This window comes from Mustela nivalis, assembly GCF_964662115.1.
Source record: "Mustela nivalis genome assembly, chromosome: 9".
NCBI classification, from domain to species: domain Eukaryota; kingdom Metazoa; phylum Chordata; class Mammalia; order Carnivora; family Mustelidae; genus Mustela; species Mustela nivalis.
In genome coordinates, this window is record NC_139028.1 from 77,500,592 (window position 1) to 77,527,679 (window position 27,088).

The following is a 27,088-nucleotide window of genomic DNA, read 5'->3' on the forward strand; positions in this document are numbered from 1 at the left end:
ATTCCATCAATATTGCTCCAAAACACTACGAGGAGATTAAAATAGGCCAGGCTGTCCTTTCAGGTATAAATAAATTAGAAATAGAAAGTGAAGAGAGCAGAAAGAACAAGTATCTAAGGGCACTAGTATATAAAATTTAAAAGCTTAAAATGTAATGGATATACACATTCAGATTAGTGAACTGCTTTCAATTAAAGTAGATTTCTAGCCACAGTTCACAAATGTACAGTAGCTGTGTGTATTAATGTAGATACTTCAAATGTCAGTATATCTCTAATTAACATGAGCACACAACTGTAAAACTGAGAAGGCACAATTTTAAATTCCTTACATTCCCAGCATTAATGCTTTCATGGGGCAGCTCCCGTTGTCATGGAAAATGGCATTCAAGCCCTATTTGTGGATTTTCACAGCTCATCTTTTTTATTTACCTGCGCTATGTCAAGATTAGCCTGGAATAATATTTTTTAAAGATAATGCACTTAGACCTACTTGTCCTGAAAATCACAGGCATTCTCACTGAGGGAGCTTTGGTCTGGGTTATGCGCAGTTTGAAACAGATTTCTTTCCATTTTAAAATACCACAAGAGATGAATTTGTGATTTTTTTGTTTGTTTCCTGAAAATCTACACAATTCAAAAAATTTCAGCTGAAGCATGACGTGTGGCAGTTTTAGAACGGGGGATAGGAAAATGTCAGGGAGGACCAAATGATCCAGGAACATGAGGACAAGAATTGGTAGAAGGCACTCTACAATCTCCTCCCTGACTTACTCTACCTCAACTTTTCAAAAATATTTATACAGCCACCAAATGGAGACTGAGATAGTGATCAAAAACAACAACAACAACAATAAAAAAGAGAGCTAAAATTCTCTGTGACAGAACAGCTTGGTTTTATGGAAAGAACACTGAATTTATACCATGAAACCCTATATTTGAGTCCTACTACTCTGCAAAAGAATAACTGATTCACCTAACAGTTTTCACAAAACTCAGCCAATTTAGTGTCTGTAAAAGCAACTGTTATATCAAATTAAGATTATGGCCTCAAGCATGGGGTTAAGCAATAATCACCTCTTGTGCCAGAGAATAAAATATTTCTGTATCTTTTCAGGGCAAAGGTTGCCATTCAAGACAATGAACAGAGACAGAATTTTAGAAAAGTAAATTCATTATCAAATTATTTAAAAGGCCTGGATAACCTGAAAAAGGAGGGTATTTAATGATCTGCCTCGGTTTTGTTTTGTTTTGTTTTTAACCAATAATTTATTGCCAAGGTAAAACTGAATGGTTGGAATTATATAATTATTTTAAAATTAGAGATAAAAAATTAAATGTGAGATATTAACATGCAAAACAAGGTCTTCCTAAACAATGCCTACTTTTGAAAAAGACAGGGTAGTTTTATTTCTTTAAAGAGAAAAAAAAAAAATAGAGTAAGATGCTTTCAGCTTCTGAGAAGATGATTTTCCTTCACAGTGTTTTCCTCTCCTGACACAGGTAGTTGATGTGAGTAGGTTAGATTCTAGTCAGTTCTCACACACCCTTGGTGTGGCCCATTCATTATGGATGTGCAAAACAATATCCTACCTTCCTTATCTCACAGACTGGCTTTTGCACACCTTACTAAGAAACCTTCCCATGGCCATGAGGTATAACTTTCTGCTTTAGATCATGTAGCAAATAAGCAGTTCCAGGATGGAAATTAAAGTTCCTAAAAGAAGCCATTGTCACTGATCCCATTTTCTTGTTCTTAGGCAGACTAAATAAATATTTCCATTGCTTTAATTACCTCAGCATTCTGTGTAAGTGGCGGATGGTCTCTGCAATAACTGAAAGGAATAGGAACTCAAGCATTCTGGATGCCATGTTAATTTTATCTGACTTATCTTAGTCATAGTATCCTGCTACAGTCCTTTAATAAGAAGGTTCCATAGTTAGAAAATGGCCCTAACAAAGTTTGAGACCACTGAATTTAGGAGCAACAAAGTCCATGCCCTAACCTAACATGGAAATTCTCAAGACTGAAAAACAATTACTTTGGGCCTAAATGATTAGATGACTTCTGCTTATATAAGCAGACAAAACTGACTAAAGGATTTTTTTTTAAGTTGAACTCCAGAAGTAACCATATGAAAACTATAGCCACAGTATCCTTTCTTCTAATTTTAGTCTCTCTGTTAGATTGCTAGAAAAATCTCAGCTAATTGGAACCACATCCATTCAGAGCTAGCCTGTGTATGTCTGGCAGAGAGGGAGCACAGAGGAAGACTAAAGAAATCAGAAAAGAGAGCCTTTGGGTAATGAGAAATGTAAACTATATTTTAATATTTTACTAAAAGTCATCTTGGTTGAACTATCAATAATTATCTTGTATTTGTCACTTTTAAAATGTAGTCATCCTAAAAACTTACTAAAGGAAATGACTGAATGATAGGAAAGAAGAGAGAAAGGAGGTAAAAGAAAGGACAAAGCAACTAGATAAGATTTGAACAACTCAAAATTGTTTCCTTTCACTCAGATTTCTAACAGGATAAGCTCAACTCCTTGGAAGTACCCTTTTCCATGAGAGCCCTTCAAGGATACTTTACATTTCTATCACCATCTTCTTTGCATCCTAGTCGTCACTATGAGACCTCGCACAAATTAAAAGCTTATATTTAATCCAAAGGAGCTATGCAGTTAAATATTTTGTGTTTTACATAAGAATTAAGTCTTCAAATAATAAAGTGTGAATTGATAGTTCCATAAAAATAATGTACTCAAAAAAATAAAAAAAATAATGTACTCATTCATAAAGCATTAAATATATACAAAATGTATTAAACAATTTTAAACTTTCAGATCTATTTTTAAGTTGATTCAAAATGCTTGTTCCAATCAATGCTACTACTAAAAGAAAGATAAAGCTGGTTTTAAATAAATATTCACTGTGCTCTGCTTAAATATCGAATAGCTTAAACTCGAATTTATAATGTTGGGTTTTTTAAAATACTTTTCCTGGAAGTCTATCTTCTTAAACTCCTTTGTAGGAGTACACTAACAGAGGACAAGTTTCTTCTTTGTTGCTATGAAATTACATGAGCTCCTTAGATTCCAACAATATACACACATAAATATATTTTAAACTCGAGTTACTTAAATATGTTCTTATATATATGCAGACATTTTTAATACCCACTTCATACTCTAAACTACTTCTATATAATAAATATATATCAATTTAAAGTACTGTAATTGATCAAGTTCATTCCATTTTTTTCTTGAAATTACTTCTTTTCTGAGAAAAAGCTATCTTTGTTATTCCAAATATCATTTGAAACTTAATAGTGTTTTGGGGATAGTGAAGAAAGCAGGAATACCCCTATTTGGATACACATTATACATTCAATAATCTCCTCATGTGCTGACAGCTCTTTGAATTCTGTATCATCTCACGTCTTTTCTATGTGCACAGTCACAGTACTTTTCAAGTCCAGACAACCAGAAGACTGTAAGAAGTTACCAGGGTAAATTATTCATGTGTATATAGACTAGCCCCTTTAAGGTAATTCATTCCTATAATTGAGCCCCATCTTCAAAAAGTAAGATATTTTTTCTTCCAGCTTATTGTAACAGGTGCCGTTGTGTTATTTCACTGAAAATCACAATAAACTGGGATTTTTTTTTCACCAGCTGGTACTATTTTCTATAGTCCTCTTAAGAAAACACTTGCAAAAACCTAGTAACACTTAAAGTAACAGAAAAAATAATAAAAATTCTCACGCAAAAGAATTGAGTTCTTATTTATAAACCATTACTGTTTCATTATGCAATGAGAAAAGTAATAAATAAACCAATACTTACAAATATGGATAAAAAATCAGCCCCAGCACCCAGAAATCACTGGTAAATTGCCTTTGAATTCATGAAAGTGACCTGAAAGTTTAGACAGAAAATGAAATTTAAAAATATAAGTAAATTGCACTTATATGTTCTATTAAAGGAGTATATACATTCTGTCTACAAATTACACTAGTCTTAATTCGGGCAGTTGTCCCCATCTACTCTAACAACTTTTTCCAAGATAATAATACCAAAAGAGACACTATTCCATTGTCCTACCTCTAGGAATACCATACCTCTGTCCACTATGGCTTTAAAAAAAGAAAAAGTCAATCATAAAGTAGGTGTCTAAAGTATCAATAAGTAAAAACAAAAGGGAGAAAAAAATTTTTGAGGGAATAGAGGCTTACAAGTTACATTTGAAAAACATGTTTAACTTATGTCTGCAAGTTAAAATGAATGTACTTCACAGAAAATACCTTGGATGTGCCCAACAGGAATATCTTATTGGTAGAATAAAAATGAAAAGATGCACTTTTTGTTCTGTTGAAGGTAGGGAACACATTTAGATACTTAGTCTATATGCAATGCATTCTCTATAAAGCACAAGTCAATCCAAAATTCTTTTGCTTGCACACACTTTAGTTCTGGCTGAAGAGGTAACAGATGCAACTCAAACACACAGAGCTAGCCTTGTAAAAAGTTTTAACTAGCACAATGAGTCACTTTGTGCCTCTAAATATCTATGGTTTCCTCTCTCCAGAACCCCCATGCATTAGAAGGTAGTTTATTTTTATTGTTTGGTCTAAATACAGCACATTTTTAGTTCCATGAAAACAAAGAAACTTTGTTGCAAAGGCCATATTCTTTCCAAAATGTGAGAATGGCTATGAGTAGTGTTCAACTTAAAATAATAATGGAGCTTGAGTTCCTAATTTAGGTCAGAAACTTTCCTAAACTTAGAGATTAGTTTTACTCAATTCATATTTTTTAAATATAGCTAGTAAACATCTAGGTTAGTTAACTAACCTGTATAGTTAGCTGACTGGATTTAAGCAAAATACATTCTGGAAAAAAATGAATCTTAATCAACATCATTTCTAGGAAACACTATTTCCAACGTTATATTTATAGTGCAAATGGCTATAATGAACTAGGCATCTGAAGTTGAGATATGAAATAAATATCTAACTTAGCCTTTCTCCAGCTTTTATAATATGCTTTCGCCTACTTAGCCCAGATAATTTATTCTATTTTCCAGTCAGAAATGATAGATAATAAAGTCCTGGGCATTTAGACAGTTTTATGTATTGATGCTTAATACACCTATCAGGTTTCTTCACTAGACTTCCTTCTCTTTGTAAATGGTTCCTCAGGCCTTCTTCACTCCAGTTTCAACAGTTTCCAATAATTCTATGATGCCTGCTTCCATGGATACAAGTACAGAAGGGTCTGGCCAGGCAAGGTAGCTCTGAATTTATTTTTGGCATAGCACCATTTCCTTTCTCACAGCTTTCTGTTGTTTTCAGATCCAGGAGAACAATTTTATCTGGAACACCACATAACACTATGTGGACACACACTGTGTACTACTGAAATCCAGCAAAGAATACTTGTTCTGATATAAGCTATTCTTACATTTTATCCTGCCCTGAGTTGTAAATTATAATATGAAGTTATCCACAAAATAAATCTATAGCAAAATACTGTTTATCCAAAAGCACAAACTCTGGGAGAATCCAATACTTACATATTATAAAAATAATCACACCTTGTCTTTCTGGCAACTATTCCTTTGAAGGCATGAATTGGAATTAAGCAAAATAGACAATATAGCCCATTCTTTCATTTGCATTTAAATGATGGGGGATAAAATAAAATGCATCCAAAAAATATTTTAAAGATTTTATTTATTTATTTGACAGAGAGTGATCACAAGTAGGCAGAGAGGCAGGCAGAGAGAGAGAGAGAGAGAGAGAGAGAGAGAGGGAAGCAGGCTCCCTGCTGAGCAGAGAGCCCGATGCGGGGCTCGATCCCAGGACCCTGAGATCATGACCTGAGCCGAAGGCAGAGGCTTAACCCACTGAGCCACCCAGGCGCCCCATGCATCCAAAAAATATTGTTGCTGACATGTATCTCAATTTTTCAGTCATTGGACTCTTTAGAAATTAAGATCTCTAACTCTGGAAATATTTTAAATTGGAACAAAGCAGATTCTAGACATTCAAGGCAAATAATATTCTAATATAAATCAATATGAAGTCAATAAATCTCATTTGTCATATCAATGTAGTCTTACTACATATGTTAAAAGCAACTCTGAATCTCATTATCAACTGCTTTACTCTATTGGTGCACTTCGGAGCAAACAATGTAAAAAGCAGAAGCTTCTAAAATCACACAGTTCATTGCTATAAAAAAGAAAACCTTAATGCATATTTCCTCCTGCAGACAATTTAGAAATAAATAGGTAACATTTTATGATGGGAAAAGAGTTAAGAATTAACTCACAAGAATCAATACACAATTTGAAGTAAGTTACTTCTTTAAGAATGAGAACAGCTTAGGTCATTTCCAAAATAAAAGTGAATGCTTTGTCTTGAGGGCAGCCCAAACCTAACAAGATAGAGAAGGAACTACCAGAGCAAATGTGTTCTAGAAAATCACAATCTGTTTAGGAAAATGAATCCTCAGAACACCCAAACACCATGGATTGTCCCATTATACTTTGTGTTCATTCTTTCATTTTGCAAATGATGACCATGGATGAGACTGTATCAGACAATATGAACATGAACATTTTTTAATAAGTAAAATCATTATGTTGTAAACCTAAAACTAATATAATGTTATATGTAAATTATATCCGATAGATAGATAAACTTTTTTTTTTAAGGTCATGGTCTTTCCCCTCAAGGATTCTTAAAACTATCAATAATTCAACCACAGACTACTGTATCTGACCATGGTGGTGACACGGTTCATATTCTCTGTCAAATTTTTGTACATCCTTCATTTATTAAATAAAAAGTGCATTGTTATAAGCACTTCAATATATTAAAAAGAATACAAAGAAGAAATGTACAAATGAAGAAATGTAAAATCCAATAACACAAAAATGTATATAACCCACTAATAATCAAAGAAATATAAATATTTTCACCTAATATACTGGCAAAATATTTTACAAACTGGACAAAAACTAGTATTAGTGAGGGTTTGGGGGAAAAAAACCACTTTCTTTTTTTTTAATTTTTTTTGAGATTTTATTCATTTATTTGTCAGAGAGAAACAGCACAAGCTGTCTGTCTCTTTATTTTTAAAATTTTCACTCCATTTCTTCAATTTTCTTTCTTTACAAAGCTAGGCACATTTTTGTTAGTAGTTTTAAAGCTGTGGAAATGTTTTATTATATATTTTTCACAGAATTAGAAAATTTTAAAAAATAATTACTTGGAACCACAAATAATTAAAAGAAATATAGTAACAGGCTCATAAAATAGCAGCAGGCAGAAGGAGAAGCAGGCTTCTCTCTGAGCAGGGAGTGGGAGTGGGACTCGATCCCAGGACCCTGGGATCAAGACCCGAGCCAAAGGGAGATGCTTAACCAACTGAAGCACCCAGGCATCCCCTCCCCCCCAAAAAATTCATATACCATTGAGGATATTATAAACTGAGTACAACTTTTCTGAATGTTAATTTGAGAGTAAGTGTTAAAACTTTTAATGTCAATATGCTTTGAATTTGCAATGCTACTTCCAAAAACTATCCTAAGGAACCAACTAATCACAAAAATATTAAAAGATATATATAGGAGAAGGGAGTTGGGGGAAATTGGACGGGGAGATGAACCATGAGATACTGTGGTCTTTGAGGAACTAACTGAGGATTTTGGAGGGGGGGTGGTGCGAGGATGGGTGAGCCTGGTGGTGGGTATTAAGGAGGGCATGTATTTCATGGAGCACTGGATGTTGTGCATAAACAATGAATCTTGAATAACACTGAAAAAAAAATTTAATATTAAAAAATGTATATATATATCATATACATGTGATATATATATATAAAAGATCTGGATATATATAATATGTGTGTTCATTATAACATTTTTATAACAGCCAAAAATTGGAAATAACCCACTAAATGAATAAGTAAATTATGATACATACATATAATACTACTCTATAATCATTAAATATTCTGATAAAAATACATATTTATTGATATAAAAAGATCACCAAAATATCTTATTGAATTTTAAAAATACATGTATAATAACCCAGCAAATTATAGAAAATCAAATATGTGTACATGCACACACGCGTGCACATACAAGTTTCACAAAGTAACATTCAGTTTAGCAAAAATGTTAATATTGAGTGAGAGATAAGCTTATTTTTACTGTCTTATTCTTATAAGTTGGTGTTATTTAGCTTTATTTATACTTAACGTGTCTAATTTGTCCATAAACAATAAAGCTATTTCTAAAATTCAGTGTATTATCTATTCAAAAGTAGTCACCCAAATCCAGACTAACTTGCTATTATTCAGCAGCCAAAGCCAAACACTAATACTAGTTACAAAAAGAAAAACCTCTGAATTACAAGGCAACTTCAAACAAGTTCTTTGACATCAAGTCAAGAAACCATAAACATTTTTACAAAAGCATGTCTCACTCTACCAAAAATAGGTAATAGATCAAAAGTAAACAGCAAATAAAAACACTGCCACCTCCCTGTATAATTATACTTTAAAAGCTTTCAAACTAGATTTTTTAAATCTTGCTTAAAGCTGTCTCTAAGCCACACCCATTTCTTTTTTTATCCCCATCCTTTTAAAATTATTATTATTATTATTTGATTTAGCAAAAAGTTTCAAGCATCAAATGGATGGTTGTATTAAACGACCTTCCAACTCTGAGAGTCAATGATTCTGAGGTGTTTTTTTTTTTTTTTTTTGAACTACAGAAGTGCTTCCAAAAACACGTGTAACAAAATTTGTTCACCTTTACTTTAAATTAAAACTATTGCATGTTTAAAACTCACGTCAAAGATTAAAAATTTTTTAACATATGGAATCATTGACTTAATAATGTCATACATAATGAGATATTGAATTAAAACAACTCCCTTTAAAGCATTTATTTTCTCAACAGACTTGAAAAGATATCAATGCCTGGTGTTTTATACAACAAAATAAAAATTAGTGAGGCATGTCTGGCGGCTCAGTCAGTTAAGCATATGCTTTCAACGCAGGTCATAGTCTCAGGGTCCTGGGATACAGTCCCAGGTTGGGCTCCCTGCTCAGTAGGAAATCTGCATCTCCTTCTCCTTCTGCCCATAGGCCCCTGCTCGAGCATGCACAGTCCCTATCTTTCTCATTAAATACATACATACATACATAAATACATACATAATTTTAAAGAAATAAATATTAGGGAGGCAATTAAAAAATATCCATATATATTTGCCAATATGAATGTTTTCCTGGAGATTTTAGTTTTCATTACAACTGCTATTCTCCCCTAAACTGGCTCAATTTTTAAAAATTTAAAACCTTCTTTACTACTATTATCACTTTAGCTGTTTATAGATAGCATTTGTAGGCTAAAGCTAATTTTCTTGAACTCCATATTTCTTCCTTCCTTTTTTTCTTAATACTTATACTAAATTATGTAGAATTTGAATTAACTATAAAAGTGAAATGTAAAAGTCATCTTTCAAAGGAACTGATACCAAGCTAATGCCCAATTTTTTCAATGCAAATGCTAATCAAGAACATCACAATAGTGAATGGAAAATGAGGGTTTAGTTACTGACATTTATAACTAAGGCAAAAATAAAAGTATTTCTGAAGTTTCAAGGAGGACAATTTAAAATGCTACCTAGTTCAACAGTCTGCTTTCCTGGAACAAGAACTTATTTCCTCAAAGAAACAGGAATTTCCTCTTTTCTTAAAGATCTCCAAGGATAGTTATTATTAAAGGCTACTTCTAGTAGCCTATTCATGTATTCTATGTCACTCAACCTACATCTTCAGTATTGAGAGCCACAATTTAGAAGGGACATTGACAAGCATTCCAAGGAGAATGGCTAAGAAATGTCACAGGAACCATGTTACATTAGAATGGTTGCATGTTCTAAAAATTGTTAATTGGAATGAACTTCAGAGACCGTCTATTCCAGTGGTTCTCAAACAGTGGTTCTCAAACTCTTTTGGTCTAAGACTCTTTTACATTTCTAAAAATTATTGAAAATCCCGAAGGTCTCTGGTCACATTTATCTATATTTATTATATTAGAAACTAAATCTGAGGGGGAAATTAGTTAAAATGAAATAATTTTAAAATAATATAAATTATTAAATAACAATCATTTGATGATGAGCCTATTTCATAAGTAACAAAAATAACATACTTTTAAAATATAAGCATATTTGCCAAAACAAAAAAAATTAGAAGACTGGCATTGTTTTGTATTTCTGCAAATCTCTTAAAATGCCTGGTTTAATAAAGACAGCTGGATTCTCATAGGTACTACTGCATTCAGTCCATTGTGATATGATGGTCTGGTGGAAGTATGCAGAAAATATCTATATTCACATAGATAAAAGTTGGAAAGAGGAAGAGTGTTTCAATCACCTTTCCAGATAATTGCAGCTCTTCTTTTTTTACATCAGATTTGACAAGTAATAGTTTCTCAGAATTGAATTACAATATGAAATTTGAAAAATGAATTTTTTGTATTCTGTTACTTCTATAACCCACTGATCTTTATTAAATGCATCTTTTACCCCTGCATGATTTTGTAGCATCATGCATTGGTTCATTTGGAAAATATCAGTTTAATGAGTTGTGCAGATTTTCAAAACATTGACATATTTCATTATTCAACTTTTTTAAAAATCACATTTGTTAACATCATCAACAATCTTATCGGAAAAGATTTTAACTATTGGGAAGTCATCAAGTTCATGATGGTGGATACAAGTTTTCCAAACTATTAATTTTCTCTTGAAAGCTCAAACTTTACTATTGACAGCAATGCCAGTTCCTTTTCTTAAAAAGGCCAATGGGTTCACTTTGCTTATTTTTGAGACTATGTGTGCCAAGCAGCTATCTGAATAACCACATGTGTGTTTTGGCCATTCTTTCAAGTAAAAAATGAGGTTCAAATAAAAATGAGGTTCAGCTTGTAACTCAATCACACATGTGACCTTCCTCAAGAAATGTATACTTTCCATTTCATCACAAAGTATTAGAAACTATACTCGAGGATCAAGAATTAACAAGATGGGTAATTTTTCCTGCTTACCTACAACATTTTTTTTATTATGTTCAGTAGTTTTTGATGTAGTCAATGATTCATTAGTTATATATAACGTCCAGTGCACATCACGGCACATGCCCTCCTTAATACCCAGCACTCTGCTACCTACTACTCCTACCCTCTCCCTTCTGAAGCCCTCAGTTTGTTTCCCAGGGTCCACAGTCTCTCATGGTTTGTTTCTCTCTTGGGGATTTCTCCCCCTCCACATTTTCCTCCCTTTCCCTATGGTCCCCCATGCTTTTACTTGTGTTCCACATATGAGTGAAATCACATGATAATTGTATTTCTCTGCTTGGCTTCTTTCTTTTTTTTTTTAAGATTTTATTTATTTATTTGACAGAGAGAAATCACAAGTAGATGGAGAAGCAGGCAGAGAGAGAGAGAGGGAAGCAGGCTCCCTGCTGATCAGAGAGCCCAATGTGGGACTCGATCCCAGGATCCTGAGATCATGACCCGAGCCGAAGGCAGCGGCTTAACCCACTGAGCCACCCAGGTGCCCCTCTGCTTGGCTTATTTCACTTAGCATAATCCCCTCCAGTCCCATCCATGCTGGGGTATTCATCCTTTCTGATGGCTGAATAATATTCCATTGTATCTAGTTTAATATTTTCAAGCCAACAAAGAGGTGTAGCTAGCACAGCACATGTAATATGGTAAGTGCTGATTATAAGTTAGTATATCTGTCTTCTTTCCAAAAGAAAAAACAATACTAGTGGGAGAGAATTAAAATGTGATAGATTTTAGCTCAGTCCAGACAAATCTTTAGAAGCAATGGTGCTGGGAAACTGGACAGCAACATACAGAAGAATGAAACTGGACTACTTTCTTATACCATTCACAAAAATAAATTCAAAATGGATGAAAGACCTAAATCCGAGACAGGAAACCATCCAAATTCTAGTGGAGAACACAGGGAGCAACTTCTTTGGCATCTGTCATAGCTTCTTACTAGCCATGTCTCTGGAGGCAAGGGACAAAAGCAAAAATGAACTACTGGGATTTCATCACAAAAAGCTTCTGCATAGTGAAGGAAACAATCGAAACTAAAAGGCAATCTTCAAAATGAGAGAAGATATTTGCAAATGGGTTATCTGATAAAGAGTTAGTATCCAAAAATCTATAAAGAATATCAAACTCAACATCCAAAAAACAAATAATCCAGTTAAAAAATGGACAGAAGAGGGGCGCCTGGGTGGCTCAGTGGGTTAAAGCCTCCACCTTCAGGTCAGGTCATTTGTCCTGCGATTGAGCCCCGCCTTGGGCTCTCTGCTCAGCAGGGAGCCTGCTTCCCCCTCTCTCTGCCTGTTTCTCTGCCTGCTTGTGATCTCTCTCTCTCTGTGTTAAATAAATTAATTAATTAATTTAAAAAAAAATGGACAGAAGACATGAATGGACATCTTTCCAAAAAAAACATCAGACGGCCAACAGACACATGAAAAGATGCTCAGTGTCACTCATCGACAAGGAAATACAAATCAAAACAACGAGACACCACCACACACCTGTTCGAATGGCTAAAATTAGCAACACAGGAAACAAGAGATTTTGGTGAGGATGCAGAGAAAGGGGAATTCTTTTATAGTCTTGGTGGGAATGCAAACTGGTACAGCCACTCTGGAAAATGGAAGTTCCTTGAAAAGTTAAAAATAGAACTACCCTATGACCCAACAATTACATTACTAGGTATTTACCCAAAGGATACAAAAATACTGATTTAATGGGACACAAGCACCTTGGTGTTTATAAAAGCATTATCAACAATAGTCAAATTATGGAAAGATCCCAAATATTTATCAACTGATGAAGGGATAAAGAAGAGGTGATATTACATATATATATATAATTACGTATATATATATATAATATCAACTGATGAGTGGATAAAAAAGAGATGAGATATATATATAATATAATGTAACATAATATATAATATATTCCTATATATAGGAATATTACTTAGCCACTGAAAAGAATGAAATCTTGCCATTTGTAATGACATGTTGGAGCCAGAGTACAGTATGCTAAGTGAAATAAGTCAGTCATAGACAAATCCCATATGATTTCATTCAAATGTGGACTTTAAGAGATGAAACAGATGAACACAGGAGGAAAAAAGAGAGGCAAACAGTAATACAGACTCTTAACTAGAACAAAGTAAGGGTTGCTGAAGGAGGATGGGTTAAATAGATGATGGGTATTAAGGAGGGTGCTTGTGATGAGCACTGGGTGTTACATGATGAATCACTAAATTCTACTCCTGAAACAAATATTATACTATATGTCAACTAGAATTTAAATTTAAAATTAAACAACAACAAAAAAAAAAATGTAAAAGAAAAGCAATGGAATAAGTTCCCTCCCAAAATAGAGATCTGTTGCTGGAGTTGTCCAAGTGAAAGCTGGGTGACCCTTTGCCAGGGATACTGGAGAAAGAATTCCTACAATGAGACTTAGCTGATTATAATCACCTAGAAAGCTTTTAGAAAGTTTGAACTTCTGGGCCCTGCTACAGACTTACTAAATGAGAATCTCCTTGACTAGGCCTAGAGTTTCCACTTTTTAAAAGCTCCACAGGTGATTGTTAAAGCCAGCCTACCTGTAGATGGTATTCAAGAACTACTGTGCCAGTTCTCCTCTAAAAGTTCCTACCACTCGAAGATTTTACAATTTTATATTTCATCCACATCCACTGGAAGTATATGCTTACACTTTAATGTAACATTTCTTAGGCCGTCTTTAACACATTGTAGATGGTTAGAGCAAGGTATTTCTGGGTCAGAAAAAGAGAAATTAATGTTGCGTTTTCTAGGCCCACTAGTTCACCTCTACCAACATGTTGCAGCATAATAGAAAATGAGAGGTAAAATTGCCTAAGTTTGACATGTTTTCACAACTGCCAACACTTACTGATCTCCTGAAATAACAGTTCAAGAAGATCTATCTGTGAACAAGGATAGTCAGTATAAAATTGTGTCTACATGGGGCGCCTGGGTGGCTCAGTGGGTTAAGCCGCTGCCTTCGGCTCAGGTCATGATCTCAGGGTCCTGGGATCGAGTCCCGCATCGGGCTCTCTGCTCAGCAGGGAGCCTGCTTCCCTCTCTCTCTCTCTCTCTGCCTGCCTCTCCATCTACTTGTGATTTCTCTCTGTCAAATAAATAAATAAAATCTTTAAAAAAAAAATTGTGTCTACATGAAAAATGAATGAGATTATTTAGAAGAAGAGAACATGTCTTATCCTTTACAAAAGCAGCTTACTGCTGTGAACCAAGACAAAAATATAGACCACAAACTTCTAAAACCTATTTATAGAATCACTAATAACTTAATCCCCAAAACTCTTGAATTTTGAGGCCTTGACTATAAAAAAGTTCATAAACACAACATAAGGCAGCAGGGTCACTTGATCAGAATCAAACAGAAAATTAGCAGTGGGCTAAAAAGACATTCAGAATATATTTTAGAATTTTCACTCAATAAACTTATTCTCTCTCATGTCTTCTTTCACATCCAATGCTTTTCTTAGCAAAATATCCTTCTTGGAAATAACACATATTATTGTGTCTTTTAATATATCTTTTTTTTCTTGTGGCCTACCTAGTTTCAGACATACATAGTATTAGTTTAATAACAGAAATCAGAGAAAGACTTGTGTGAGTAGGACTGGAGAAAAAAGTGATTATCAAACAATAATCCTCAGACTCCTTATATCAGAACCTCCTGGGATGCTTATTAAAATTAATTTTTTAAAAAAGACTGTTGGGTCCCACCTTAAGCTATTGGTTCTGAAATTCTGAGAGTATGGCCTAGGAATCTATTATAAGCATAGCCCCCAGGTAATTCCTATGCACATTAAAATTTAGTAACTGCTGGACTAAAGAGCAATTGTGTTAAATGTGGGTAAGCTCACAAAAGCTTTTGTGCATAAGCAAAAATCTAGTAACTCTATAAAATGTTTTATCTTATGAAAAAGATTCTCAATAATTTTGGAATTCTTGTTTTTAAAAAATAAAAATTTGGGGGGCACCTGAGTGGGTCAGTCAGTAGGTTAGGCGACTGCCTTCAGCTCAGGTCATGATCCCAGGGTCATGGGATCGAGTCCCACATCAGGCTCATTGCTCAGCAAGAAAGTCTGTTTCTCTCCCTCCCCCTGGTCATGTTCTGTCACTTACTCTCTCTTCCAAATAAATAAATAAAATCTTTTTTAAAAATAAAGTAAAATATTTTCTTAAATGTAAGGAGGAATAGATGCTAGATACTGAAATTTAACTTAAAAATTAAGTCTTAGTTATTGCAGGAAGTTGTATTTTTTTTTCTTAATTTGAGAATGATACAAGCAATTCTCCAGCAATTCAATTAACACTTCTGAGAGCGCACAGGATGCATAACATGAATTGGAACCTCTAGGGATAAAGAACAATAAAGCCCAATTCCAGATCTCCAGCAACTGACAATTTGGATTCATTGTAAGATAAATATTATAGTTAGAATAGTCTCAACATTTGCAGTGCATTATCATACCCAGAAAAAGGAAAGGATTCCATCCCCACTGAGTTTTCTCTCCAGAGTCCTGCTCACAAAATAAAGTGTCAGAACATTTTAAAAGCAATCATTTAACAAAAGCTTCTAAAAAGTACTAATTTAAAGCCCATACATTTTTTTTAAAAATCAGCCCACTATTTTCTGTGCAGTAAACTAATAGACAAAGGAGGAAGGACTGTTCTTTGCAATTTCTAGGTAGTTAAATCAAGATAAATTTAAAGACATCTAAAGATAGGATCCATTTTGATACTCATTAAAAAACTCTTCTTGTTACCACTCTCAGTACCACTCCCTCTTAACCATAAATAATGACTTCAGTAATAGAGCTCTATAATTTAAGGTATCATAATTTAAGGCAAAATAATACCAAGTTACTTAGATGAGTTGACACCGCCTGTTGTGCAAATATGTACTTAGGATAAGATTATAAAAATATCGACTGCGTTATCAACTGGATTCAGACCGGAACAATTTATGTGAATTCAGAGTCAATATGGTCTTAACTTGCTACATATCATGTATACAGCATTTTGTATTTTTTTAGGCATTGTTCAGTTCATTATAGAAATTGAAATGGGGAGAGATGCTAAAAGAAGCAGAAAATAAAGATCTGGTGACTACGGCTAATTAAGAATACTGATTCTAGTACTAATTCATATTTATTCATCATTTACTGTTCCCTCTGCACCACACACTATGTTAAGTACCAAAAAAAACAAAAATGAATAGAGTTGGTAACTTCAAGAAGTTCGAAGTCTAGTAAAGGAGACAAATAATTTTGTGTGAGATTTGTTAGGTGAAGAAAATGGAATATAAAGCTATACAATCTCCTTTTCTGAAATAAAGAATACACACAGGAGGGGGGCCTGGCTGGCTCAGTTGGTGAAGCATGTGACTCTTGATCTCAGGGTTGTGAGTACAAGCCCCACACTGGGTACAAACATTACTTAAAAATAACATCTTTTTTTTTTAATCCTTTAAAAATATATAAATAAATAAAGAATATGCATACGAAATGGAGATACTACTATCTAGCTTCCAAAGTTTTAGCAAAGATTAGGGATATGAACATGTTCAATAGAAAGGTCTTCTATAAATGTATTCCTATTTTTGCTTTTTCCTTGAACTATGCCCAAGTCACAACTTAACACCAATGACATGGTAGCTAATATAACCACCCGCATTTTAAAGAAGGATGTCTCAGGAATAAATGACCTGAGAGCTGTGCCCTTGGCAATCCTAACCCATCATTAAACTCAATAACTAAACATTGCATACCCATGGAGAGCTCAGTCACACATTATAGCTTAGTCCTTCCCAGATCTTACTAAGTCTTTTGCTCAAAACCACAGAAACAAATGGAGAGAATCATGTAGAAAGACCCTTATCCTTTTGCTGCCTATTTTCCCTAACAATTTGAACATTTCACTATAAAACCCATACAAGATCCCACCTGGCATCTATCAGATATTATTACCTCTTTCCCTAAATGAAAAAAAAAAAAAATTAGAGATACCAGAATGAGATGCACCCAAGTTTACAGACAAGGAAATGGACATATAACTGACTTAGGACCATATGACAAATTGACAACAGAGCTTTCATTTTCAGTCAGAGTTTCCAATCACTAGACTTATGTTCATTCTATGAGAAACATAAATGTCTCCTGTTACTTCCATCTGTAGAAAGGGATAGTTAAGATCCTACTTAACTCATCTGATAAAAAGCACTTTACAAAATGGAAATGGGGTAAATCACTGGATTTTTAAATACATTTCTCTGATGCCAGCACTTTCCCATCTCCCCCCATTCCAATTAATTATCAATTTCTGTATCTTCTTGTCCTGGGATTTTCCTAATTTCCCTTTCTTTTTCTGAGATCCATGATGAGACTGCTAGAACTCTGTGTGTGTGTGTGTGTGTGTGTGTGTCTGTGTACATAGGGAAAATACCCTGCTACACACTACATAATTCTAATTTTCTTACATTAGTGTTCTCATGCTAGCACTGGGACAAAAACCACTGCCTTTTTTAATGTGCAGAGATGAAATAAATTCACAGAACTCTCCAAGACTCAAACTCCAACCCTAAATTTTATTCCCATCAACCTTGTTTCTGCAGGATCCACAATAAAAAAAGACGACCAGGCATTATGAAGCAAACTCTATAGGCCAACCATTGTTCGATTGATATTTATTTTCCCATTAAATCCTCATAATTACTTTCTGATGGGATTACTATCCTCATTTTATAAATGAAAAAACTGAAACTCAGTGGGATTAGATATTCACAAAGGTAGTAATCTGGCAGGATTTGCACTCAAATTCACAATCTCTGGTTTCAAAACTAGTGCACTGTCCTTTTTACTTTAAACAGCATTCCTTTACATTTCAGAACCTAGGCCTTTGAAAACCTATTGGTCCTGATGCTAAAAGGGCTTCCTTTTTTTTTTAATTTTTTATTTTTTATAAACATATATTTTTATCCCCAGGGGTACAGGTCTGTGAATCACCAGGTTTACACACTTCACCAGCACCCACCAAAGCACACACCCTCTCCAATGTCCATAACCCCACCCCCCTTCTCCCAACCCCCCTCCCCCCAGCAACCCTCAGTTTGTTTTGTGAGATTAAGAGTCTGTATTAACAAAAGACTATTAACAAAGTTAAAATAAAAACCGCAAATTGAAACAAGTATACTTTTGGTATGGTATAACAAAAGGGAGTCTCCAAAGCTCCTAAATCAATAAAAAAATAGTAAGATAGGCCACAAAAATAAGTGGAATATTTACAAATGAGAAAATGGAAACAGCAAATAAGCTAAAAAATATATTCAATATCACAATTTTTAAATGCTATGTAATATAATTAATATCTCAATACAAAATAACATTTTAGCAAAAACTTAAAATATTGTTAATATTCAATGTTTATAAGCATGAGGAATTGGGCACTCCCATTCACTGATCAAAATGTAATATAGCATCAGCTTTCTGCAGGGCAATTTCACAATTCTGCATTTGCTATATCATTTGTAGAAAAAAACTTAAAATAACTGGATAAAAATGTAAGTAAAAAAAAGTTTTTAAATGCCCTTTCTAATATACCCAAATATTTAATGTACATGTCTTTTGATACAAAAATTATATTTCTATTTATCCTAAATAAATTACTGGACAAGTGGGTCAAAGGCATATGTAAAAAAATGTTCACTGAAGTAAGTCAGAAACAACCAAATGTTCATCAATATTAGAATAGGTAGTGTACAACCACAAAATAGAGTATAATGTAGTCATTCAGTTGTGGCATATATCCATATTTATCAACAAGGAAGACATCTACAGCCTATTGGGGGGGTGTGGAGAGGGAAGGCTTAGGAAGCATATGTATTTTTTCCATTACTATAAAAGCATATAAATTATTGTATGGGTATGTATACATACAAACACACAAGTACATGCTGCAAAATGTAATTTATGAGTGTTGAGATCTCTATATATGTATACATATATATGTATAAATACAAAAACAAAGGATATGCAGCAAAAGGTTATTATGATTATAAATTAAATTTTCTTTTTTTCTCTACTTCTCTTTTGCCTGAATTTTTTTATATTCACTGGTGACAGCTATCCCTTGTATAATCAGAAAAAAATGCTTTTTATTTTAAAAAATTTAAAGGGGTAGTTCTATTTTTAACTTTTTGAGGAACCTCCATACTGTCTTCCAGAGTGGCTGCACCAATTTGCCTTCCCACCAACAGCATGGGGGAGGTGCCCTTTCTCCACACCCTTATCAACACCTGTTGTTCCTCGTGTTCTTGACTTTAGCAACTGCACTAGTAGTTATTTACCAAAAAGATACAAAAATACAAATTCAAATGGATAATTCACCTCAATGTTTACAACAGCATTATCTACAATAGCCAAATTATGGAATCAGCCCAAGTGTCCATCAACTGACGAATGAATAAAAAAAAAATGTGGTATATATACAACGGAATATTACAGCCATAAAAAAAGAATGAAATCTGGACGTTTGCAACAACATGGATGGAGGTAGAGAGTATTAGGCTAAGCAAAATAAGTCAGTCAGAGAAAGACAAATATCAGAGAATTTCACTCATATGTGGAATATAAGAAATAAAACAAATCAGCACAGGGAAGAAAAAAGAAGAGAGGCAAATCAAGAACAGACCTTTATTTTATTTTTTTAATGTTATTTATTTATTTATTTATTTATTTATTTTTGTATTATGTTGTCAGCCAATGTATAGTAAGTACATCATTAGTTTTTGATGTAGGGCTCAATGATTCATTAGTTGTGTATAATGCCCAGTGCCCTCCTTACAGACTTTTAACTAGAAAGAACAAACTGATGGTCACCAGAGAGGAGGTGGGGGGGTTAAATAGGTGATAGGAATTAAGGAGTTCACTTGCTGTGATAAGCACCAATTATTTTACCTAAGTGTTGAATCACTATATTGCACATCTGAAACTAACGCTATACTGTAAGTTAACTAACTGGAATTTAAATAAAAACTTTTTTTTATTTAAAAAAATAAAAATAAGTTGAAAATTTTTTAAATAGGTAAAGATTTAAATAAGATTCAAATACATCTTTTTAATTTTTTTATTTTTTTAAATCACTCTTTTAAAATATTTTATTTATTTATTTGACAGAGAGACAGAGATCACAAGTTAGGCAGAGAGGCAGGTAGAGAGGGAGGGGGAAGCAGGATCCCTGCTGAGCAAAGAGCCAGATGTGGGGCTTGATCCCAAGACCCTGAGATCATGACCCAAGCTGAAGCCAGAGGCTTAACCCACTGAGCCACCCAGGTGCCCACATCAAATACACCTTTTTTTAAACCAAGTTATAACCTCAAAAAATGATGTAAAAAAGACTTTTCTAACTAATATCAGTAAAAGTAAGAATAACAATGCTAAATCCAAAGCAGGAAAAATGAACAGACCTACCCTGGTTAAACAAATTCAGTGTGTGTGCATATACATATTATATGTGCACAAATATGTGTATAGATATGTTACACCCATAACATAGATAGAGATAGATATGATATGCCTATAGTATATATTTCTCTACTTCTATCACAAATGATTGGGCCTTTATAAAAAAGCTTTCAGGAAATTAGCATGCCAGGTTTTCATACAGTTTGTAGAAGTTATAATGATAGAATAAATTCTTATTTTATAATATTAACATACTCTTCCTAAAACAGCAGTGTATTAAATTTGGCAAATTTAATAAGAACCTTCAAACTGTCCATCTCTTTGATCCAGCCATACTTGTAAGAGCCTGTCTTAACAAAATAGTCATAAACACAAAAATAATTTTTGCACAAATATATTTATCCCAACATTACATAAAAAAGCAAAACCAAAGGGGCAGTTTATAGATCCCACTTACATAAAATAAGGATAGATATAAATATGCTTACATAGGCATAGACAAATCCTGGAAGAATACCCGAAAGTTCTTCATAGTGGGACAAAGATCTTTACTTTTCACTTTATAAGTTTACATATTTCAGTTTGGATATAAGCATGATTATACTTTTATAATTTAAAATGAAAAATAAGGGTGCCTTGGTGGCTCAGTCAGTTAAATGATTTTAGCTCAGGTCATGATCTCAGGGTTGTAAGGGCAAGCTCCATGTCCAGCTCTGCACTGGGCATGGAGCCTGCTTAAGATTTTCTCTCCCTCTCCTTTTATCCCTCCCCCACCAAAATAAAATAAAATGCAAAAAAAAAAAAAAAAAAAAAAAAGAGAGAGAGAGAAGGGATAAAATAGCAGTAGCAATAATAATTTGAAACAACCCATATCTAAAAATAAGGGAAGTTTAAGTAAAATATAGTCACTCACTCACTATTTTATGGTTATCAAATTTTTATGTAGAATCCTGGGTAATAGCATGTTGACAGAACCCTGGGTAAATGCTCATGTGATAATATGAATCAAAAAAAGGATAAAAATTATATTCACATACTTTTTAAAAAATAAAAACTGCTGCTTAAGAAAAAGACTGCAAAGAACTACTAAGCTGTTAACAAAGATTGTAACCAGGTATGAGAACAGAGGTAAATTCTTTCTTTTCTTTCTACTTTCTGTACTTTTCTAAATTTCCATAAGGCTGAAGATTTTTCTTTGGAAAAGGTAAATTAGGCAGAAAAAAGTATGTAATTCAGTGCAGAGTTCACACTCACAAATGTTATTATCTTGACCGACATTCAAGGGGTTTTTATTTTTTACCTATAATTAACATATAAGTAAACCTCCTTAATTAGTAATGTGAGTTCTATATTCTATATTTGAAAATAAGAAAAAGTTTAAGTAAAACAGAGCCTATTATAAGACATAATATTATTATGGTAATTAAAACATTTATTTGGAATCCTAGGTAATGTCATTGGGAAATGCTCATGTGGTGTATCTCCACTCTATTATACAATAGAGTTTTAATGTAGCCAATAGAATTACCTAACTTCCTTTCAATCAGCAATATTCTTCTGAAGGTACAAGAGTAAGGTAAATCAGCTACTTTTTCCTTGATAAGTAACTTTAGTTTCCTTATCTATAAAACGCATGTGATAATAGTATTCTGCCTCACAGATTTGTTGCTAAGATTAATGAGATTACTTTATATGTAATAAGAACAGTCTCCTGGCACTTAGGCACTCAATAAGTGGTGGCAACTGTTACTATAATGGGTATGGTTTGTCAGGGTCGCGCCCCTAAGATGGCCCCGCATACATAGAATAAGCAGCACGGACAGCCTGAAAAACATCCACCCTGGCCACACGTAACCTCTTGCTCGTCACATGAACACCGCATGCCACCACTGCCTATGAGCCCCAGATACCTCCTGTTCACGTGAACACCTCTGTGATTGGCTGTATACCTCCTGTTCATGTGAACACCTCTGTGATTGGCTGTTATGCCCTATATAAGGCAAGGGAACTTCCCCGCAAGGGGAGTAGAAAGAAAGGGAGAAAGATGACCAGGGAATAAACAAGAGCTTGTGCATCGACCTGTGTGTATGTTGGTGCTGCGTCATCTCTGCAGGCAGGGAGAGCGGGACAATGGTTGACCCAAAATGTTTACTCTGTCCTTTCTATTACAATATAGACTGCATACAAAACTAACAGAATGAAAGAAGAATGTTTTCTAAATTACAAATGGATATCTAAAATAGTTGAGTGTGTGAAAGATACAAAATTGTACTTGGGAAATTACTTATTTAAACCCCAATTCTCCAAATATATATATATTTTTTTTCTTTTTTTATTTGACAGAGAGAAATCACAAGTAGACAGAGAGGCAGTTAGAGAGAGAGAGAGGGAAGCAAGCTCCCTGCCGAGCAGAGAGCTCGATGCGGGACCCGATCCCAGGACCCTGAGATCATGACCTGAGCCGAAGGCAGCGGCTTAATCCACTGAGCTACCCAGGCGCCCCTCCAAATATATATTTTTATAAGAAGGTAATATTTACTATTGCTATGTTCAAGAATTGTAAGCACAAAGAACCTCAAAATAGTCAGCTGTGCTTGCTTAGCTAACCTCTTAGAATAATAATTACATTGTACAGTATGAATTTTTAATCTTCTTTAATATTTATTCCATTATTTCATACTCTGTAGAACAACAGGAACCAGAAGACAGTCTAGTTTAGTGAGAAAGAACAAAGACTAAGAGTCAGGCATAGGTTCAAAACCTGTCTCTGTCACTTATTAAATGTGTGATGATGGGCAATTATTCAATTTCTCTGCATCTCAGTTTCCTCATCTATAAAAAAAAATAATTATATTGCCTACCTCAAAAGATTTTATAAAGATAATCTCACTAACTGTAGAGTTAGTGAGATTATCTTTATAAAAATATCTAGCAACATGTTGAGCCCACAAAGTAGTGAATACTCAAGAATTTTTTTGACAATTATTAGCAGGAATCAGCAAATATTTTCTGTAAAAGGCCAGATAATAAATGATTTAAGTTTTGAAGTCCATAGGGTCTCTGTCATATCTAGTCAACTCTGTCTTCACAGAGCAAAAGACAGACAGTACACAAATAAGTGGCATGATGTATTCCAGTAAAACTTAATTTACAAAAATAGGTAGCAAGACAGATTTGGCCACATGGACATAGTTTGCTGAACACTAGTTCAGTGGCCTCCCCAACTGGAGACCTTCTAAATGGCTCTCTAATCCATGAATACTAGGAATACTTCAGTAATCATATCTTCTAGATATTTTCCGAAGTGTATGCTATAGAATACTTACTTCCTTACGTAATAGATGTTACACTTATTAATAAGATTCTATGACTGTAAAAGCTTGGGAAATGCTTGACTGAACAAATTTTGTATCTGTGTAACTTCTTTATACATTAACATTTTTGTAAATCTCCAAAAAGAATATATGGAATATAAATCATTTAGTTATTATTCTGGAAAATTTTTGGAATGCTTATCCACTTAGTGATCTGAATACATAAATAAATAAAATAGACAAAAAAGTCCCTGTATCCATTGAGTTTACATTCTAATGGGAGGCAAACAATAAGCAAAATAACTAACAGGAATAGTATTTTGGATGATGGTAAGTGATACAGAGAAAAGCAAAGCAGTTGGAGGACAGGGCATGCCAAAGTGAAAGTACAACACAAGGATGTTCAGAGATAAAATGTAAATGAACCAATACTCCAATTTTAAAATATGGAAGTGTTGAATCACTATATTGTACATTGGAAACTAATATTACGTCATATATTAACTAAATGGAATTTAAATTTAAAATTTTTAAATTTAAAAATAAAAATAATTTTTAAATTAAATAAATAAAATCCTTTTTATATGTGGTTTATAAAAGACACTTATAAAACACAAGAATATAAGAAAAAATAACAATAAGCAGATTTTACAAATATAATATGTAAACCACTACCAAAAGAAAACCAGAATACTATCAAAAAAGAATGACTTAAGGGCGAAGAACATTAGTAGAGACAAAGGTCACAGTTAAGAATGAAAGAGTCCTTGGTGGATATTAAGGAGAGTACATATTGCATGGAGCACTGGGTATGGTGCATAAACAATGAATCTTGGAATACTGAAAAAATAAAATTAAGATGTTAAAAAAAATAAGAATCAATCCACCAAATATAGATTTATGTGTGTGTGTGTATGTATATATATATAACATATACTGTTAAGATGTAATGCTTCTTAATTTGTATGAATCTAATGATGTGGTCTTGAAAGTTTAGCTAATTTGGATGCCTGGGTGGCTCGGCTGGTTAAGCAACTGCCTTCGGCTTGGGTCATGGTCCCAGAGTCCAAGGATCAAGTCCCGCATCAGGCTCACAGCTCCATGGCAAGGCTGGGTCTCCCTCTGACCTTCTCGCTTCTCATGGTCTCTCTCACTGTCTCTCACTCAAAAGATAAATAAAATCTTTACAAAAAAATGTTTAGCTAATTTGGCAGAAATATAAGGCAAAATAGACAAATTCACAATCAGAGTAAAGATTTTAAAATACCTCTCTTGATAAATGATAAAATAACATGGACTTTAAAAATGGGACAAATAATTAAGATTTAAATGATATAATCAGCAAATTTGGCTTAATTGATATATTTAGAATGGTGTACCAAACAACTACAACAACTGCACAATAAACATTATTTTTAAGCAGATATTATACAATTGTACTTAATGATAAAATGTTGAAAGCTTTTCTTTGAGCTAGAGAATACAACAAAGATGCCCATCATCATTACTTCTATTCTCAACACAATATTGGAAGCCTTAAACAATAATAATAAGAATGCAACAAGAAAAAGAAATACAAGGTATAAGGATTAAAAAAGAAATCAAACTGTCATTATGTGAAATGATATGATTGTATAGGTAGAAAATTCAAAAGTATCTAAGATAAAGAATTATAATCAATAAGTGAATTAGGCAAGCTTGTTTTATGCAAAGGTGATAGATACAAAAGTATATTGTATTACTTTTTTTTAAGATTTTATTTATTTATTAAACAGAAAGAGAGAGCACAAGCAGGGGAACAGCAGGCAGAAGGAAATGCAGTCTCCCCACTGGGCAGGGAGCCCAATGCGGGGCTTGATCCTGGAACCCTAGGATCATGACCTGAGCCAAAGGCAGATAGCTAACCCACTGAGCCACCCAAGTGCCCAAAAGTACATTGTATTTCTTTTTTTTTCTTTCTTTCTTTTTTTAAATATTTTATTTATTTGACAGAGAGAAATCACAACTAAGCAGAGAGGCAGGCAGAGAGATAGGAGGAAGGAGGCTCCCTGCGGAGCAGAGAGCCCGATGTGGGGCTCGATCCCAGGACCCTGGGATCACGACCTGAGCTGAAGGCAGCGGCCCCAACCCACTGAGCCACCCAGGCGCCCATCCATTGTATTTCTATATACAACCCCAAACAAAACAGAATTTATAAATACCACTTACATAAAGCCATTATGAATATCAAATTTCTAAGCAAAACTTTTAATGAAAGAAATGCAAGACCTCATTGCAGTAAATTATAAAACATTTTGAGAATAGGTTAAAAAACTTAATAAGTGGAGGGTTCCACCATACTCATGGATTGGAAGACTCAAAATTGGAATGAAGCAAATCTCCCCATATTAATCTATAAAATCAATGCAATTCCAATAAAAATTCCAACAGTATGGTGCATGTGAATATGTATGTGTGTGTGTGTGTGTGTGTGTGTGTGTGTAGCTAAACTGATTCTAATGTTTATATGAAAATCCAAATGTCTAAGAAGAGCCAAAAAAACCTTGAAGAACACAAATGACAGATATCAAGACTTATTATAAAGCAGTAGTAATTAAGGCAGAGAGAAACTGGCTCAAGGGGAAAAACATTCCAAAGAAACAGAATCAAGAGCCCAGGAAAAGAAAAAGAAAAGGAAAAAAAAAAGGAGATTAGGTACTTGATTTACAACAAAATTGAAAGTTGGCACTACTAAGCAGTGGGGAATAGATGGGAATGATTTTATTTGCTTTTTCAACAAATGATGTTGGATCAATCACACAACCACATGGAAAAATAAAATAAAACTTGACCCTATTCATATCTTACTAAAAAATTAGTTCCAGGTGGTCTATAGCTCTAAATTTGAAAGGTAAAACAACAACCAGAAATTCCTAACCTCAGATCAATGAACCTCTAGGGGTTCCATGGAAAGATTTCAAAGGTTCCATGAACACCTCAACGTTGCACATAATCATGTGTTATTTTCCTGGAGAAATGACCTATACGTTTTATAATCTTCTCAAACAAAATACACTATTCAAAAAAAAAAAAAAAATTTAAGAGCATCCCCAAGAATTCAGGGTAAGATGTC

At 33.8% G+C, this 27,088-nt stretch overlaps 1 protein-coding gene across 12 annotated transcripts in view; it reads right to left on the minus strand.

Moving 5' to 3' along the window:
• SOX6 (SRY-box transcription factor 6) overlaps positions 1-27,088 on the minus strand; it is a 686,491-nt gene that overhangs the window by 498,935 nt on the left and 160,468 nt on the right. For 10 of the 12 annotated variants that reach the window (XM_082747252.1, XM_082747265.1, XM_082747253.1 and 7 more), the window contains exon 2: positions 3,849-3,920. The exons of the other annotated variants lie outside the window; for them this stretch is intronic. The gene's annotated coding sequence lies outside the window, so the exon portion shown is untranslated. The remainder of the gene's footprint in view (positions 1-3,848; positions 3,921-27,088) is intronic. 12 annotated transcript variants of the gene reach the window in all.